The sequence below is a fragment of the Onychomys torridus genome, chromosome 12 (genome assembly GCF_903995425.1).
Source record: "Onychomys torridus chromosome 12, mOncTor1.1, whole genome shotgun sequence".
Taxonomy (NCBI): Eukaryota; Metazoa; Chordata; class Mammalia; order Rodentia; family Cricetidae; genus Onychomys; species Onychomys torridus.
The window spans coordinates 13075370-13095115 of record NC_050454.1 but is presented as its reverse complement, the minus strand read 5'-3'; the positions used below and the strand labels follow the sequence as shown (position 1 = coordinate 13095115).

At 46.3% G+C, this 19746-nt stretch overlaps 1 pseudogene; it reads left to right on the top strand.

The window, feature by feature from the left end:
* Positions 1 to 15983, top strand: part of LOC118594256 — a 27284-nt pseudogene extending 11301 nt beyond the window's left edge.
* The last annotated feature ends 3763 nt before the right edge of the window (positions 15984 to 19746 follow it).

The window sequence follows — 19746 nt, the reverse complement described above, 5'->3', positions numbered from 1 at the left end:
GAGGCCAGCCTGGGCTACAGAGCGAGATCCAGGACAGACTCCAAAGCTACACAGAGAAACCCTGTCTTGAAAAAAAAAAGAAAGAAAGAAAGAAAGAAAGAAAGAAAGAAAGAAAGAAAGAAAGAAAGAAAGAAAGGAGAAAAGAAAGGAAAAGAAAAGAAGAGAAGAGGAGAGGAAAATGTTACATGGTCACTCATCCCTATTTCCAAAACTTTTGAAATCCTCCCCCATTCCTGCTAACCTCTATTCTGTTTTCATCCTCCATGGATTTGCCTATGTGACCTATACTAGTGAAATCATAACAATATTCATCCTTTGTACCTAGATGATTTCTCTCAGCACAGTTTCAAAGGTCACACACATTGCAGCATGTACCAGAATTGCGTTTATGATAGCTTAATGCTATTCCATCCTCTGCAGCATTTTGACTTGTTTCTACCTTTTGGTTATTCTAAGCAGTGTTACTGTAGTCATGACTGTTTCCAAACCTCTTCCTCTGAGGACAGATGCTTGCTACTGTTCTCAGGCAGAAGGTGGCATGCAGAAGATGGCATGCATGTCTTCTCGTGTGCAGCTGTGACAGCCAGTACTCAGCTCTCGTCAGCACGCGTGCTTGAACAGCCCTCCTGCCCATTGTAGGCGGCTGGGTTGTCTGTGGCTTTTGAATGACAATGAGGCACATGGCTGAAATGACTGTATTATGTAAGAAAGAGAAGCTGGGGGAAGAGAAGCCGGCAGGACAGGACAGGGTAGGGGTTTGAGAGGTTTAGGGTAGGGGGCAGAGCTAAGAGGTCTTGAGCCGAGTCAGGACTCTGTAGTAGGTCAGCATCTGCTTTGATATGTGAGTTAGCACCTCAGTTAGCCATTTGCCCTGGCTCACCTGGCCCAGTCTCTTGGCGCTTCTTCCAGGGTTGTACCTCTACTTCCGTGTGGGATGGCTCACAAGACGTGTTTAGACAGCCACTAGTGAGGACTTGAGACAGGTAACACAACAGTGAACCCAGCTGGGGATCCTGCCCTGCTACGCCTCTGAACTGTCACAAGCACCCCTCCGATCAATCTCATGACAGTCTGGAGCATCGAGTGCAGATTCCTGCTTCCCGTATGCATGAGGTAACGATTGTTCAGGGCTGTGGCCGTGGCTGAGTGTGCTTACCCAATGTGCCCGCTAGTCTTCTCATGTTAACTTGACACACAGGGAGCCTCAACTGAGAAAATACCTCCACGAGATCCGGCTGCACGGCGTTTTCTTAAGTGATGGAGCAGCAAGCCAGTAAGCAGCACCCCTCCGTGACATCTGCATCAGCTTCTGCCTCCTGGTTCCTTCCCTGTTTCAGTTCCTGTCCTGACTTCTTTCATTGATGGACTACAAGGTGGACCTCTAAGAGAAATAAACCCTTTCCTCTCCAACTTGCCTTTTTTTTTTTTAAATACGTTTTTTGTTTTTTGTTTGTTTGTTTGTTTGTTTTGTTTTTCGAGACAGGATTTTTCTATAGCTTTGGAATCTGTCCTGGACTAGCTCTGTAGACCAGGCTGGTCTCGAACTCACAGAGATCCGCCTGCCTCTGCCTCCCGAGTGCTGGGATTACAGGCGTGCGCCACCACCACACAGCCCAACTTGCTTTTTGGTCATGGTGTTTCATCACAATAATAGAAACCATAATGAAGACACCCAGCATGCCCAAGGACCCAGCTTACATCCTACATACAGCAAGAAAGCAACAATGAAGTTGCTCTAAGCCTTCACTTTGGGGATGATATATTGTACAGCAACAATTTACATGTCTCTTCCATGGGTCTCGGAGCTCTTTGGATACCGTGACTTATTCTCCAAATCTGCTGAGGCAGCTCATGTGGACCAGGAAAGACTCTGATGGGGTTTGAGAAAGTTTTTAAAAGGGAGGCTCGGGGCATGGCATGGTGGTGGATGCTTTTAATTCCAGCACTGAGGAGGCAGAGGCAGATGGATCTCTGTGAGGGAAAAACAGTATCCAACACCTAAGTGTGAGTGTGAAGCATTTTGTAAAAAAGATCTCCAAAGGGTTCCTCCTAGCCTGGGGTGTCACTCAGTGGTGGAGTGCTTGCCTAGCATGTGGGAGGCCCTGGGCTCAATCTGGAGCACAGATGGATAGAAGGTAGGTAGATAGATAGATAGATAGATAGATAGATAGATAGATAGATAGATAGATAGATGAGAGATGAGAGAGAGAGAGATATGACTGATAAACAGAGTAGGCCAAGCATTGTGACACACACCTGGAATCTGAGCTCCTGGGAGGCTAAGGCAGAGGAATTGCTAGTTCAAGGCAAGCCCAGGATTTATGTCAAGGCACTGTTTCAAAAAAATGAATAAAAGGAACAATGTACTCTCACACACTCATTTTTCCCCACAGGAAGCAATAATGTGCTCTATCAAAATGGCATCATTAACCAAGAGAAGAAATAGGACCCAGGCACCAAGAGCCAATAAAATGTAGAGCATTTTGAAGCTGGAACAGATGGAAAAGGCCATCTCAGGAAGCCACTGTGGCTGGGGCCTGGTAAGCACCAGCCTAGACCAAAGCAAACTGAAAGATTCAGGGACAATGTGTTCAGGAAGAACCTGGGGACTTAAATATTTTGACTGTGGTTATACAAATGGAAGAGTGATTGGGCTTGAATTAGTAACAGACATCAGAATGCTAATAAACAACAAAAGCAAGACAGGTTTTGTTTTTTGTTTTTGTTTGTTTGTTGTTGTTTTGTCGGAGCTGAGGACTGAACTCAGGGCCTTGCGCTTGCTAAGCAAGCACTCTACCATTGAGCCAAATCCCTTACCCCGCACCCTGCAAGACATTTATTAACTATAGGAAAACCAAAAACATTGTATAGGAAAAAGTAAAAAAGTCATTCATTCTGGGATACTCTACAATGGTTCTAAACCTTCCTAATGCTGCGACACTTTAATACAGTTCCTCAAGTTGTGGTGACCCCCACACACCATAAAATTATTTTGTTATATATACAGTTACTTCATAACTGTAATTTTGCTACTCTTACAAATCATAATTTAAATAGCTGATATGCAGGATATCTGATATGCTGTCCCTGTGAAAGGGTCATTTGGCCCCCCAAAAGTCCCAACCCACAGGTTGAGAACCACTGCTCTAGAGCATAAACAGTGAATATTGATTTAAGCAAAATTATCACATAAGTAAGGTAAGAGGAAGCAGAGACAGGAAATGTTCTGTGTAGTGGGACAGGAAAGCCAAAAGCCAGATCCAGTCATCCGGAGCAAAAAGTCAATAAAGTTTCATTCTCATCACACACATTGGCCAACTCGAAACCTGTTACTCCAGTTCCAGTGGGCTCAATGCATGCACTCTTCTGGCCTCCAGAAGCGCTGCGTGCATGGGGTGCACACACACATGCGCACTAAAAAATAAATGAAAATCTACTGTAATTTCCACCTCTAGAAGCTGGGCAGTAGACGTCGACTGTGACAGTCCCTTCTTTGTGACTCCTCACTGGGCAAGTTGTTACCTTTGCAGGTGGGTGTGATGCCTTAGGACATGTAATTGCAAATGATAAAGACGTAACTGGTAAGAGCATAAAAGGAAATTGGTAAGTGTCACGTCACAAAGAGTCAAAAGTCACAGGCATGCCTTGACCCAGATGTGCGCACAGTGTCCCCATCTCATGCCTCTGTCTCCCATGTGAATTCCTGCTCAGGCGGGGTCCTTTCACTGCAGCCAGCTGCCCTCTGCAAACTTCAGGCTCTGATCCTGCAGTGTAGTGATACCTATGAAAGTACTGTCTTCCTGCTGGGTACAGCCAGATGCCTGCCATGGACAACAGCTGACCTAGTTTGGATCTCAGGACTATTTTTGAACAGACTGCCATAGGGAACACAACACTCCAGCTCTGATTGGCTAAGTCTGAGTCGTGTGCCCATCCTGGAAGCACTGAGCCATTCTCTCCTAAGCGTTACACAATTGGCCTGTCCCCACTGCTTCACAAAAGCCACTCAGGTTGGGCATAACGGCGCACGCCTTTAATCCCAGCATCTCGGAGGCAGAGGCAGGCCAATCTTGGTGAGTTTGAAACCAGGTTGGTCTGCATAGTGAGTTCCAGGACAGCCAGAGCTACACAGTGAGAGCCTGTCTCAAAAAAAACAAAACAAAACAAAACAAAACAAAAAGGCACCCAGTGTTTAAATATGTCCCACCTTTCCATAACGTCCCTTTCCAGGGACAGAAACCTCAGTGTCCTGATTGTCCCTTGCACTACAGTTTATGCCCCTCACCTTCCTGCCTAGAGTTCCAGATGTGTGGCATCCAAGGCTGAAGGGAGCTCCAGATGCGGCCTGACCAGCCCAGAGGCCCAGGAAATAACCTGGTTTCTGTCTCCTGGGCTGAGGCTCTGCCTTTCCCATGACTACAGCACATCCACTCAGTCCAGGCAGTGCCTTGTTGTGTGAGCCGTCTTCCTCCTGCAATCAGACAATTGGTTCTTTGAACCTGAACAAAGGACTTTGCCCTTGTACATCTGTAACTTCCAAAGTTTAGTCCACTTTGCAGCTCAAGGTGTTTTTGCATGGATTCCGACTTTATTACTAACCTCTCTGGGTTTTACATAATTCACTAATTTGACTGGCATGCTTTATTATTATCTCAGAGGATCATAAAATACATTAGAGTCAAAGATAAAATCCTCCGGCCCATTACCAGGTGCACATGACATGTTGACACTAATTACTATTCCTGACTTCGATTGCCCAAGCGCCTATGAAGCAACTCAGCCAAATTAGCTTTCCCGAGTTCTCACATGCGTCGCCACAAAATGCATGGTCTAAGACAACAAGAATCAATTCTCTCATAGTGCTGGAAGCCAGAAGTCCTAAGGCATTAGCAGAGCTATGCTCCAGGAATCCTCCTTGCCTCTTGTGTTGTGGGCTGCTGGCCACCCTTGATGTTTCTCGGTTCACAGTCTCCTGGCTCAACCCTTACCTCCATCTTGACATGGCTTCTGTCTTTGTTGGGTCCCTGTGCTGCTGGGTAGTTTTGGCTTTTTGTTTGTTTTATTTTGTCAACTTGACATAAACTAGGGTCATCTAGAAAGAAGGAACCTTAATTGAAGGACTGCCTTCATCATACTGTCTGAAGGCATGTCTGTGGGGGCATTTTCTTGATTAATAATGGGTGTGGGGAGGGTCCAGCCCACTGTGGGTGGTGTCACCCCTGGACTGGTGGTCCTTGGTTCTTTCAATAAGAAAACAGGCTGAACAAGCCGTAATGAGTAAGCCAGTGAGCAGCGTTCCTCCATGGCCTCTGTCTGCATCAGCTCCTGTCTACCGGTCCCTGCCTTGAGTTCCTGCCCTGGCTTTCTTTACTGATGAACTATAATATAGCCATCAGGTGGAATAACCCTTTCCTCCTCAGACTGCTTTTGGTCACGGTGTTTATCACGGCACTAGAAAGCAAACTAAGAAATTCTGTGTCCAATGTTTTCCCTCTTTAACAAGGATATTATTTATGAGGGGGTGGGGAGGAGGAGCCCCAGGAGAATGGGACAGAAGGGAGATTAAGGGTGCTGTGGTTAAGAAGCTTGCTGAACCACATACTTTGGACTAGCTTACTCAGCTGCTAGCCTCCTTCTCTCTTCTTAGGGTCTCACTATGTAGAACAGGCTGGCCTCTGACTCACAGAGCTCTGCCTGCCTCTGCCTCTGCCTCCTGAGGGCTTGTATTAAAGGTGTGTGTGCCTTCAACTACTTTTAGCTGTAGGGTGTGGATGATAGGACTTCCTTCCTATTCACACTGTAGCATCACGCTGTGAAATATGGCTGCTTTAGGCTCTGTTGTAGACTCTTTGGGGGGCTTGTATGATGTTAATCTGAATCCCAATGTTCACAGGGAAGGTTTTTGCTTACTTGTGAGGATCAGACCCAAGGCCTTGTGCAAGGTAAATACCTACAACTGAGCTGTACACTCAACCAATGACAGCCTGGCTCTCAATATTCCCTAACCTCATTGTTTCTGGCATCTGTAAATTGAGAAATCTGGCTTGGGGAATATGGTGAATTCTTATTAAACCCAGCACAGACAGTGTGTGTGTGTAGGACACAAATCTTTCCCACCTTCCCTTCTCCTGGGAGCCAAGGATGTTAATCTAGTGGATCCACTCCTAGAAAATTCAAGGTGGCCCTGTCCATTCTTTCCTATATGCTTTGAGGAGGGCAATGGATTTTATTTAGAGACACTAAATTGCTTTTAAGAACAAAATACTGCTGAGTGTGGTGAAACACTCCTCTAGTCCTAGCATTTGGGAGGCAGAGCAGGCAGATTTTTGAGTTCTAGGCCAGCCAAGGCTACAGTGAGACCCTGTCTCAAAAACAAACAAAAAGAACAAAATATTGAACAGGGCACGTGATACATGCCGGAAATCCAGCATTTGGAGAGGATGGAGGGAAGAGGAAGGGAGCTCAAGGTCATCTGGCTATGTAGCAAGCTTGAAACCAGCCTTAGCTAGGCGAGACTCGGTCTCAAAAAAACATCAGAATGCTAATAAACAACAAAAGCAAGACAGGTTTTGTTTTTGTTTTTGTTTGTTTGTTGTTTGTTTTGTCGGAGCTGAGGACTGAACTCAGGGCCTTGCGCTTGCTAAGCAAGCACTCTACCATTGAGCCAAATCCCTTACCCGCACCCTGCAAGACATTTATTAACTATAGGAAAACCAAAAACATTGTATAGGAAAAAGTAAAAAAGTCATTCATTCTGGGATACTCTACAATGGTTCTAAACCTTCCTAATGCTGCGACACTTTAATACAGTTCCTCAAGTTGTGGTGACCCCCCCCACACACCATAAAATTATTTTGTTATATATACAGTTACTTCATAACTGTAATTTTGCTACTCTTACAAATCATAATTTAAATAGCTGTATGCAGGATATCTGATATGCTGTCCCTGTGAAAGGGTCATTTGGCCCCCCAAAAGTCCCAACCCACAGGTTGAGAACCACTGCTCTAGAGCATAAACAGTGAATATTGATTTAAGCAAAATTATCACATAAGTAAGGTAAGAGGAAGCAGAGACAGGAAATGTTCTGTGTAGTGGGGACAGGAAAGCCAAAAGCCAGATCCAGTCATCCGGAGCAAAAAGTCAATAAAGTTTCATTCTCATCACACACATTGGCCAACTCGAAACCTGTTACTCCAGTTCCAGTGGGCTCAATGCATGCACTCTTCTGGCCTCCAGAAGCGCTGCGTGCATGGGGTGCACACACACATGCGCACTAAAAAATAAATGAAAATCTACTGTAATTTCCACCTCTAGAAGCTGGGCAGTAGACGTCGACTGTGACAGTCCTTCTTTGTGACTCCTCACTGGGCAAGTTGTTACCTTTGCAGTTGGGTGTGATGCCTTAGGACATGTAATTGCAAATGATAAAGACGTAACTGGTAAGAGCATAAAAGGAAATTGGTAAGTGTCACGTCACAAAGAGTCAAAAGTCACAGGCATGCCTTGACCCAGATGTGCGCACAGTGTCCCCATCTCATGCCTCTGTCTCCCATGTGAATTCCTGCTCAGGCGGGGTCCTTTCACTGCAGCCAGCTGCCCTCTGCAAACTTCAGGCTCTGATCCTGCAGTGTAGTGATACCTATGAAAGTACTGTCTTCCTGCTGGGTACAGCCAGATGCCTGCCATGGACAACAGCTGACCTGTTTGGATCTCAGGACTATTTTTGAACAGACTGCCATAGGGAACACAACACTCCAGCTCTGATTGGCTAAGTCTGAGTCGTGTGCCCATCCTGGAAGCACTGAGCCATTCTCTCCTAAGCGTTACACAATTGGCCTGTCCCACTGCTTCACAAAAGCCACTCAGGTTGGGCATAACGGCGCACGATTTCCAAAACTTTTGAAATCCTCCCCCATTCCTGCTAACCTCTATTCTGTTTTCATCCTCCATGGATTTGCCTATGTGACCTATACTAGTGAAATCATAACAATATTCATCCCTTTGTACTAGATGATTTCTCTCAGCACAGTTTCAAAGGTCACACACATTGCAGCATGTACCAGAATTGCGTTTATGATAGCTTAATGCTATTCCATCCTCTGCAGCATTTTGACTTGTTTCTACCTTTTGGTTATTCTAAGCAGTGTTACTGTAGTCATGACTGTTTCCAAACCTCTTCCTCTGAGGACAGATGCTTGCTACTGTTCTCAGGGCAGAAGGTGGCATGCAGAAGATGGCATGCATGTCTTCTCGTGTGCAGCTGTGACAGCCAGTACTCAGCTCTCGTCAGCACGCGTGCTTGAACAGCCCCTCCTGCCCATTGTAGGCGGCTGGGTTGTCTGTGGCTTTTGAATGACAATGAGGCACATGGCTGAAATGACTGTATTATGTAAGAAGAGAAGCTGGGGGAAGAGAAGCCGGCAGGACAGGACAGGGTAGGGGTTTGAGAGGTTTAGGGTAGGGGGCAGAGCTAAGAGGTCTTGAGCCGAGTCAGGACTCTGTAGTAGGTCAGCATCTGCTTTGATATGTGAGTTAGCACCTCAGTTAGCCATTTGCCCTGGCTCACCTGGCCCAGTCTCTTGGCGCTTCTTCCAGGGTTGTACCCTCTACTTCCGTGTGGGATGGCTCACAAGACGTGTTTAGACAGCCACTAGTGAGGACTTGAGACAGGTAACACAACAGTGAACCCAGCTGGGGATCCTGCCCTGCTACGCCTCTGAACTGTCACAAGCACCCCTCCGATCAATCTCATGACAGTCTGGAGCATCGAGTGCAGATTCCTGCTTCCCGTATGCATGAGGTAACGATTGTTCAGGGGCTGTGGCCGTGGCTGAGTGTGCTTACCCAATGTGCCCGCTAGTCTTCTCATGTTAACTTGACACACAGGGAGCCTCAACTGAGAAAATACCTCCACGAGATCCGGCTGCACGGCGTTTTCTTAAGTGATGGAGCAGCAAGCCAGTAAGCAGCACCCCTCCGTGACATCTGCATCAGCTTCTGCCTCCTGGTTCCTTCCCTGTTTCAGTTCCTGTCCTGACTTCTTTCATTGATGGACTACAAGGTGGACCTCTAAGAGAAATAAACCCTTTCCTCTCCAACTTGCCTTTTTTTTTTTTAAATACGTTTTTTGTTTTTTGTTTGTTTGTTTGTTTGTTTTGTTTTTCGAGACAGGATTTTTCTATAGCTTTGGAATCTGTCCTGGACTAGCTCTGTAGACCAGGCTGGTCTCGAACTCACAGAGATCCGCCTGCCTCTGCCTCCCGAGTGCTGGGATTACAGGCGTGCGCCACCACCACACAGCCCAACTTGCTTTTTGGTCATGGTGTTTCATCACAATAATAGAAACCATAATGAAGACACCCAGCATGCCCAAGGACCCAGCTTACATCCTACATACAGCAAGAAAGCAACAATGAAGTTGCTCTAAGCCTTCACTTTGGGGATGATATATTGTACAGCAACAATTTACATGTCTCTTCCATGGGTCTCGGAGCTCTTTGGATACCGTGACTTATTCTCCAAATCTGCTGAGGCAGCTCATGTGGACCAGGAAAGACTCTGATGGGGTTTGAGAAAGTTTTTAAAAGGGAGGCTCGGGGCATGGCATGGTGGTGGATGCTTTTAATTCCAGCACTGAGGAGGCAGAGGCAGATGGATCTCTGTGAGGGAAAAACAGTATCCAACACCTAAGTGTGAGTGTGAAGCATTTTGTAAAAAAGATCTCCAAAGGGTTCCTCCTAGCCTGGGGTGTCACTCAGTGGTGGAGTGCTTGCCTAGCATGTGGGAGGCCCTGGGCTCAATCTGGAGCACAGATGGATAGAAGGTAGGTAGATAGATAGATAGATAGATAGATAGATAGATAGATAGATAGATAGATAGATGAGAGATGAGAGAGAGAGAGATATGACTGATAAACAGAGTAGGCCAAGCATTGTGACACACACCTGGAATCTGAGCTCCTGGGAGGCTAAGGCAGAGGAATTGCTAGTTCAAGGCAAGCCCAGGATTTATGTCAAGGCACTGTTTCAAAAAAATGAATAAAAGGAACAATGTACTCTCACACACTCATTTTTCCCCACAGGAAGCAATAATGTGCTCTATCAAAATGGCATCATTAACCAAGAGAAGAAATAGGACCCAGGCACCAAGAGCCAATAAAATGTAGAGCATTTTGAAGCTGGAACAGATGGAAAAGGCCATCTCAGGAAGCCACTGTGGCTGGGGCCTGGTAAGCACCAGCCTAGACCAAAGCAAACTGAAAGATTCAGGGACAATGTGTTCAGGAAGAACCTGGGGACTTAAATATTTTGACTGTGGTTATACAAATGGAAGAGTGATTGGGCTTGAATTAGTAACAGACATCAGGACGCTAATAAACACGAAAAGCAAGACAGGTTTTGTTTTTGTTTTTGTTTGTTTGTTTGTTGTTGTTTTGTCGGAGCTGAGGACCGAACCCAGGGCCTTGCGCTTGCTAGGCAAGCACTCTACCATTAAGCTAAATCCCCAACCCCGCACCCTGCAAGACAGTTATTAACTATAGGAAAACCAAAAACATTGTATAGGAAAAAGTAAAAAAGTCATTCATTCTGGGATACTCTACAATGGTTCTAAACCTTCCTAATGCTGCGACACTTTAATACAGTTCCTCAAGTTGTGGTGACCCCCCCACACACCATAAAATTATTTTGTTATATATAGAGTTACTTCATAACTGTAATTTTGCTACTCTTATGAATCATAATTTAAATAGCTGATATGCAGGATATCTGATATGCTGTCCCTGTGAAAGGGTCATTTGGCCCCCCAAAAGTCCCAACCCACAGGTTGAGAACCACTGCTCTAGAGCATAAACAGTGAATATTGATTTAAGCAAAATTATCACATAATTAAGGTAAGAGGAAGCAGAGACAGGAAATGTTCTGTGTAGTGGGGACAGGAAAGCCAAAAGCCAGATCCAGTCATCTGGAGCAACAAGTCAATAAAGTTTCATTCTCATCACACACATTGGCCAACTCGAAACCTGTTACTCCAGTTCCAGTGGGCTCAATGCATGCACTCTTCTGGCCTCCAGAAGCGCTGCGTGCATGGGGTGCACACACACATGCGCACTAAAAAATAAATGAAAATCTACTGTAATTTCCACCTCTAGAAGCTGGGCAGTAGACGTCGACTGTGACAGTCCCTTCTTTGTGACTCCTCACTGGGCAAGTTGCTAGCTTTGCAGGTGGGTGTGATGCCTTAGGACATGTAATTGCAAATGATAAAGACATAACTGGTAAGAGCATAAAAGGAAATTGGTTAAGTGTCACGTCATAAAGAGTCAAAAGTCACAGGCATGCCTTGACCCAGATGTGCGCACAGTGTCCCCATCTCATGCCTCTGTCTCCCATGTGAATTCCTGCTCAGGCGGGGTCCTTTCACTGCAGCCAGCTGCCCTCTGCAAACTTCAGGCTCTGATCCTGCAGTGTAGTGATACCTATGAAAGTACTGTCTTCCTGCTGGGTACAGCCAGATGCCTGCCATGGACAACAGCTGACCTAGTTTGGATCTCAGGACTATTTTTGAACAGACTGCCATAGGGAACACAACACTCCAGCTCTGATTGGCTAAGTCTGAGTCGTGTGCCCATCCTGGAAGCACTGAGCCATTCTCTCCTAAGCGTTACACAATTGGCCTGTCCCCACTGCTTCACAAAAGTCACTCAGGTTGGGCATAACGGCGCATGCCTTTAATCCCAGCATCTCGGAGGCAGAGGCAGGCCAATCTTGGTGAGTTCGAACCCAGGTTGGTCTGCATAGTGAGTTCCAGGGCAGCCAGAGCTACACAGTGAGAGCCTGTCTCAATAAAAACAAAACAAAACAAAACAAAACAAAAAGGCACCCAGTGTTTAAATATGTCCCACCTTTCCATAACGTCCCCTTTCCAGGGACAGAAACCTCAGTGTCCTGATTGTCCCTTGCACTACAGTTTATGGGCCCCTCACCTTCCTGCCTAGAGTTCCAGATGTGTGGCATCCAGGGCTGAAGGGAGCTCCAGATGCGGCCTGACCAGCCCAGAGGCCCAGGAAATAACCTGGTTTCTGTCTCCTGGGCTGAGGCTCTGCCTTTCCCATGACTACAGCACATCCACTCAGTCCAGGCAGTGCCTTGTTGTGTGAGCCGTCTTCCTCCTGCAATCAGACAATTGGTTCTTTGAACCTGAACAAAGGACTTTGCCCTTGTTCATCTGTAACTTCCAAAGTTTAGTCCACTTTGCAGCTCAAGGTGTTTTTGCATGGATTCCGACTTTATTACTAACCTCTCTGGGTTTTACATAATTCCCTAATTTGACTGGCAGGCTTTATTATTATCTCAGAGGATCATAAAATACATTAGAGTCAAAGATAAAATCCTCCGGCCCATTACCAGGTGCACATGACATGTTGACACTAATTACTATTCCTGACTTCGATTGCCCAAGCGCCTATGAAGCAACTCAGCCAAATTAGCTTTCCCGAGTTCTCAAATGCGTCGCCACAAAATGCATGGTCTAAGACAACAAGAATCAATTCTCTCATAGTGCTGGAAGCCAGAAGTCCTAAGGCATTAGCAGAGCTATGCTCCAGGAATCTTCCCTTGCCTCTTCTGTTGTGGGCTGCTGGCCACCCTTGATGTTTCTCGGTTCACAGTCTCCTGGCTCAACCCTTACCTCCACCTCGACATGGCTTCTGTCTTTGTTGGGTCCCTGTGCTGCTGGGTAGTTTTGGCTTTTTGTTTGTTTTATTTTGTCAACTTGACATAAACTAGGGTCATTTAGAAAGAAGGAACCTTAATTGAAGGACTGCCTTCATCATACTGTCTGAAGGCATGTCTGTGGGGGCATTTTCTTGATTAATAATGGGTGGGGGAAGGGTCCAACCCACTGTGGGTGGTGTCACCCCTGGACTGGTGGTCCTTGGTTCTTTCAATAAGAAAACAGGCTGAACAAGCCGTAATGAGTAAGCCAGTGAGCAGCGTTCCTCCATGGCCTCTGTCTGCATCAGCTCCTGTCTACCGGTCCCTGCCTTGAGTTCCTGCCCTGGCTTTCTTTACTGATGAACTATAATATAGCCATCAGGTGGAATAACCCTTTCCTCCTCAGACTGCTTTTGGTCACGGTGTTTATCACGGCACTAGAAAGCAAACTAAGAAATTATCTGTGTCCAATGTTTTCCCTCTTTAACAAGGATATTATTTATGAGGGGGTGGGGAGGAGGAGTCCCAGGAGAATGGGGCAGAAGGGAGATTAAGGGTGCTGTGGTTAAGAGCTTGCTGAACCACATACTTTGGACTAGCTTACTCAGCTGCTTGCCTCCTTCTCTCTTCTTAGGGTCTCACTATGTAGAACAGGCTGGCCTCTGACTCACAGAGCTCTGCCTGCCTCTGCCTCTGCCTCCTGAGGGCTTGTATTAAAGGTGTGTGTGCCTTCAACTACTTTTAGCTGTAGGGTGTGGATGATAGAACTTCCTTCCTATTCACACTGTAGCATCACGCTGTGAAATATGGCTGCTTTAGGCTCTGTTGTAGACTCTTTGGGGGGGCTTGTATGATGTTAATCTGAATCCCAGTGTTCACAGGGAAGATTTTTGCTTACTTGTGAGGATCAGACCCAAGGCCTTGTGCAAGGTAAATACCTACAACTGAGCTGTACACTCAACCAATGACAGCCTGGCTCTCAATATTTCCTAACCTCATTGTTTCTGGCATCTGTAAATTGAGAAATCTGGCTTGGGGAATATGGTGAATTCTTATTAAACCCAGCACAGACAGTGTGTGTGTGTAGGACACAAATCTTTCCCACCTTCCCTTCTCCTGGGAGCCAAGGATGTTAATCTAGTGGGATCCACTCCTAGAAAATTCAAGGTGGCCCTGTCCATTCTTTCCTATATGCTTTGAGGAGGGCAATGGATTTTATTTAGAGACACTAAATTGCTTTTAAGAACAAAATACTGCTGAGTGTGGTGAAACACTCCTCTAGTCCTAGCATTTGGGAGGCAGAGCAGGCAGATTTTTGAGTTCTAGGCCAGCCAAGGCAACAGTGAGACCCTGTCTCAAAAACAAACAAGAAGAACAAAATATTGAACAGGGCACGTGATACATGCCGGAAATCCCAGCATTTGGAGAGGATGGAGGGAAGAGGAAGGGAGCTCAAGGTCATCTGGCTGTGTAGCAAGCTTGAAACCAGCCTTAGCTAGGCGAGACTCGGTCTCAAAAAAAAAAAAAAATCTAATTATAACTAGCCTATATATATCCTGTCTATCGGGTCAATTAATTCTTTGAAAGTCCCTCCCGTGGCTATTTTTACTCCGGTCGATTGACTCAGGCGGTAGCTGAAAAGCGGGAAGTCAAACAATGACTCTGCCTCTAAGCCGTAGCAGGCCCCAACCTTCTCCAAGCTCCAAGAGTTATTCAAAAAACGAGCTCAGCCGGGCGGTGGTGGCGCACGCCTGTAATCCCAGCACTCGGGAGGCAGAGGGAGGTGGATGTCTGTGAGTTCGAGGCCAGCCTGGTCTGCAGAGCTAGCCCAGGACAGGCACCAAAGCTACACAGAGAAACCCTGTCTGGGGGTAGGGGGACTCTCCAGTCCAGTCCAGGGTTTTCTTTCTTCCTTTTTTTCCCTCTTTCTGTCTTTCTGTCTGTTTTGTTTTGTTTATTGCTTGTTTCTTTTCAAGACAGGGTTTCTCTGTGTATTCTTGGCTGTCCAGGAACTCATTCCATAGACCAGGCTGGCCTTGAATTTGCAGAGATCCCTCTGCCTCTGCCTCTATGCTGGGATTAAAGGCATGTGACACCACCGCCTGGCCTGATCCAGGAATTTTTTTTTTTTTTTAATTTTAATTTTTTTTTTTTTGGTTTTTCGAGACAGGGTTTCTCTGTGGTGTAGCTTTGCACCTTTCCTGGAACTCACTCTGTAGACCAGGCTGTCCTCGAACTCACAGAGATCCTCCTGGCTCTGCCTCCTGAATGCTGGGATTAAAGGCGTGTGCCTCCACCGCCTGGCCCAGTCCAGGAATTTTTAAGACCTGCCTGGACAATCTAGTAAAACTTCATTTAAAAAAAAGTTAATAAGGCTTTATTTCAGCAAGTGAGCTTCCTTAAATTTAAAAACAAAAAAACAACAACCTGTGTGAGAAGTCTTATTAGTTTTTTTCATTTTTAGCCCTATGGACTGCTTTCCTCTGAGGTTACTACTACTATATATGGTGCCAAAGAATAAAGTTGAAAAAAAAAAGAGGGAAGGAAAAAAGAATAAAATTGCATTTGACTCTAAAGACCTCCGTTGGCCTCACTCCCAATCTTAGGTCCATTGACAGTGAAGCTCCCGTGGTCACAGTGAATGAGGGAGACTTCATAAAAATAAGAGAAAAACTCAAAGGAAGCAGAGACAAAGACTGGAGGGATGGCCGCTTCCAAGTCACTTTCCTTGTAAGGCCGGGACCGGAGACTCCCTCAGGTTAGATCTTTCCTGAAAAGGTTCAAGTGGAGGGAGGGGACTTCCCTTTCTTTTCTCTTTTATTACAATTATTAATGCGTTAGTTGCATAATTAATGGTTTTCCTTTCTTTCTGTTTCTTTTCTTTTTTTCTTTCTTTCTTTTTTTCTTTCTTTCTTTCTTTTTTTTTTTTTTTTTTTTGAGACAAGGTTTCTCTGTGTTGCCCTGGCTATCCTGGAACTTACTCCGTAGACCAGGCTGGCCTCAAACTTAGAGATCCACCTGCCTCAGCCTCCCGAGTGCTGGGATCAAAGGTGTGAATTTTATTTTCATTCTGACTGGAAAGACGGTAGAGAACAGTGGCTTTTGTCTCCCTCATCTTGATGTCTCTGAGAGTGGGAGAATAGTGTCACTAGGTTTGACTTTTATCCTGGCTGACTCTATTTTGACTTTTAGCCTGCTTTGCTGAGGCTGCGAGCAGGAGCATCCTCTACAACACCAGCCTCCTTTAACAATGGCTTTGCTGTGTAGGCCCGACCTTAAAGGAATACAGACCTTTCAGCTCCTTTATTTACACACAATCCTACACAAAGCATGTTGTGTTGTTCTTGTGTGAGTGCCTTTACCTCAACAGCCTCGTGCACCACATGTAAATTTTTATTCATGCCCCTTCACCCAACAGCAAACATTTGGTTTACCTGTTTGTTCCCGGATCACACCCCTGAACACGCCATGCGTGGTTTCTGCTTCCCTTTTTGATGACCTTGACCCTAACTCCTCACATGCTCCTTAGAGACAGGCTCTGCTGGGGGGTCAGGAAAGGGAGTCCTGGGCTGGCACACTTGCAAACATAAGGAGCTCTCACTTTGAAGCCGGGCCACCCACAGACCCTCACAGTCTGGATTCAAGATCAAGGACTCTCCTACCCCCGCTAAAGCCTGAGGGACAGGAAGGGTCCCACGGAGCCCAGGACCTTGCTGAGGCCACGGTTCCACCCCGCTGGGCAAGCTCTGCTCAGTTCTGCTGGCCAGGGGGGCCTATCAGTAATAGAAGATAAAAAGAGAAGGAAAATAAACATACCAAATAGGCCAAAGGCTCTGAGTGAAGAACAAAGGGGCCACACTACAGATACAAATATATAAAGAGATTAAACCCTTGGGGTTAAGCCTTGATCTAAAATTAGGACTCTTCAGGAACAGGGTCTGAAGCTGGAGGCAGGGACAGTCCCTAGGAGAGCTCTCTTCCTGCAGATGCCTCCTTCCTGCTTGGTGGCCCAGGCTCCACAGTGCTAGGGGCTCCCTCACTGGTGTGCCTGTGCATTTCTGTGGTGTGACTATCCCTACCCTGCCCTGATATTAAGTTACCAATGATTTTCTGCCTGGCTTGTAAGTTAATTCATTCAGTATTCAGGAAATGGCATCACATTTAGAAACTCTTTGTGGCCTTCCCCATTTCCTAAGAATTTGTGGTAATTACTATGGCTACTGAGAATCAGAGCTGATCAAAATTCCCTTATTTATTGCTAAACAGTTTCCTAAGCCATTTCCCCCAAATCCTCAAAAAGTATATATATATATATATGAAGTTTGCAAGAATGTCTTAGTGGTGCTGGAGAGATGGCTCAGTGGTCAAGAGCACTGGCTGCTCTTTCAGAGGACCCTGGTTCAATTCCCAGCACCCTCATGGCAGCTCACACTGTCTGTAACTCCAATTCCTGGAGGCCCAACACCCATGACAAAACACCAATGTACATGAAATAAAAATAAATTAAAAAAAAAAAACCAATGTTTTAGTATGTTTGATATGATGTGCCAGAGCCTCCCCCAACCCCCAGCAAGTGTCTTTAGGATCTACAGAAAGAACATAAGAACATTAGAAGAAAGCCCCACCCTGGGTAGTCTCAGGAGAAAGGCACACACTAATTGCAGATGACCCAGTCTGTGGGATCCTTAGACATTCATTGGTCATGTTCACAGGGAAGGAAAAGACCCGTAGCTGTAAACCCACTTACTTGCCCAAGGTCACAGGCCAGTTTTCAGCCTGGAGCGCTTGCATGCTGTCAGAGACTGGGTCAGGTCAGGGCCCTGTGCGTGCTAAGCAAGTGCCCACCTCTAAGCTACTCCTCAGTGCCTCAGATTCTTTCCAAAGCGCCTTTCAAAGACTCACTCTGGTACCTTTGCAGGAGAGACACCCTTCCCCTCTCCTCTCTCTGGCCCCACAGGTGCTGACCTGTGACCACAGACTGATCCTCCTCAGAGGATGTGGTGTCGTGGATTGGGGAAGCCTTCTGACATCCCAGCAAAAAGCCATAATCACTCCATTGCCCTGCCAGCCCAGCAAGGCTGCCCAGGACAGGAAAAGTGGAAACCAGGAAAGCTTTTAGAACAGTGTGGCCATGTCAGGAGATTGGGGAGTCACATGGGGGTAATTGAGGATCACAGCTTCTGACACACACTGGGGGTCCCTGCAACCCCAGGGTGTCCCTGTTTATATAACTTGTGCACTGGGCAGGCAGGTATTAGCCTCTGTGGAGGACGCTTCCCACAGGAAAGAGGCCACTACCTCACCCACCTCAAAAACCATCACCTACACCGGGTCTCTATTTGACCAGCACATGTTTTTAGGGGACTTCTTTAGAGCTGGCATCATTCAGTGATAAAGCTGCAGGAGCCCCTAATCCGGAGATGACACTTGTCCCCTGTCCTTCACTGGGGATGGTTTGAGGACACTCTCCAGGGGTGGACGGCTCCTCAGCCAGCCCAAATGCAGTGTTGCTTTAGGAATGAGCCTGAGGAGAAGAGGGCACAGGATCCCCACAAATACCAAGTACTGTGGCCAACCCTGCTCTGCTGGAGGAGGTGGGGCTGGGGCATGTGTCCCAAAATAGCCCTCTGGTGGCCTGGGAGCCCTGCCTCTGAGGTCAGATTTGGAACTGAGAATCCCCGAGAGACTCTGTTCTCATACTCTCCATGGCATGTCCTCTCAGGCAGGCCATCTGGACACCCTGGGAGGAAGATATAGGCTCTCAGTGTACTAAGACAGAGGACGGCCTAGTCCCTGTGGCAACCTCTTCTGCTCTGAGATCGTATGTAGATTAAGGGCACTCTGGCATGGGTGACTGGAAGTGGGCCGGCAGGAATACAGCTGGACTCTGGACTTCAGATGTTCACCCACTGAGCAGAAAAGCATAAAAATCATGGGTCAGGGTTGGGGATTTAGCTCAGTGGTAGAGTGCTTGCCTAGCAAGCACAAGCACAAGGCCCTGGGTTCGATCCTCAACTTAAAAAAAAAAATCATGGGTCAGGCCAGGTGGTGGTATCGAATGCCTTTAATCCCAGCACTCAGGAGACAGAGCCAGGCGGATCTCTGTGAGTTCGAGGCCAGCCTGGGCTACAGAGCAAGAGCCAGGACAGGCACCAAAACTACACAGAGAAACCCTAGCTTGAAAAACCAAAAAAGAAAAAAGAAAAGAAATTTAGAAGCAGACTTGAAAGGAAGTTTGCAGACATTTTTTTTAACAGCATTTAAGAGAAAAACAACAGACCAGGCAAGCTGTAAATCTCAGCAACTGCTTCAAACAGGAAGACGGTGAGGAGAGAGTCATGTCTGTGGCAATGGAGGTTAGCAAGCAGACACACACACACAGAGGGAAGTGTCAGAGAAAATGCCAGAGGAATCCCAGAGCATCAGGTAACAGACACCAAGATTTTAGAGGAAAAAAAGAGAGAGACAGAATAAAAGGAAAAGTTACACGTTTCTCAGTGTTTTCAAAGAATGGGCAGACTTTTTTAAAATTTATTTTTATTTAGTGTGTATGAGTGTTTTCCTTGTATGTACATGCACCATATGTATGTACATGCACCATGTGTGTATATATGTGTGTGTGTGTGTGTGTGTGTGTGTGTACATGCACCGTATATATATGAGGTGCCTGAGGTGCTCAGATGAGGATGTCAGAGTTATCTGTAACTGGAGTTATAGATGGTTGTGAGTATATGTGTGTGTGTATATATATATATACACACACACATACATACATTATATATACACACACATATGTACATGCACCGTATATATGAGGTGCTCAGAAGAGGATTTCAAGAGTCATCTGTGAGTTACAGATGGTTGTGAGCTTCCATGTGGATGCCAAGTCTCAAACCCAGGTCCCATGGGAGAGCAGTCAGTGCTCTTAAGCACTGAGCCATTTCTCCAGCCCAGTAAGTGGGCAGATTAACAGAGCTCTGTGACAGAGGATCCATAAGCAAATGTATTGAGAGTGGGGCTTCTCATTAAG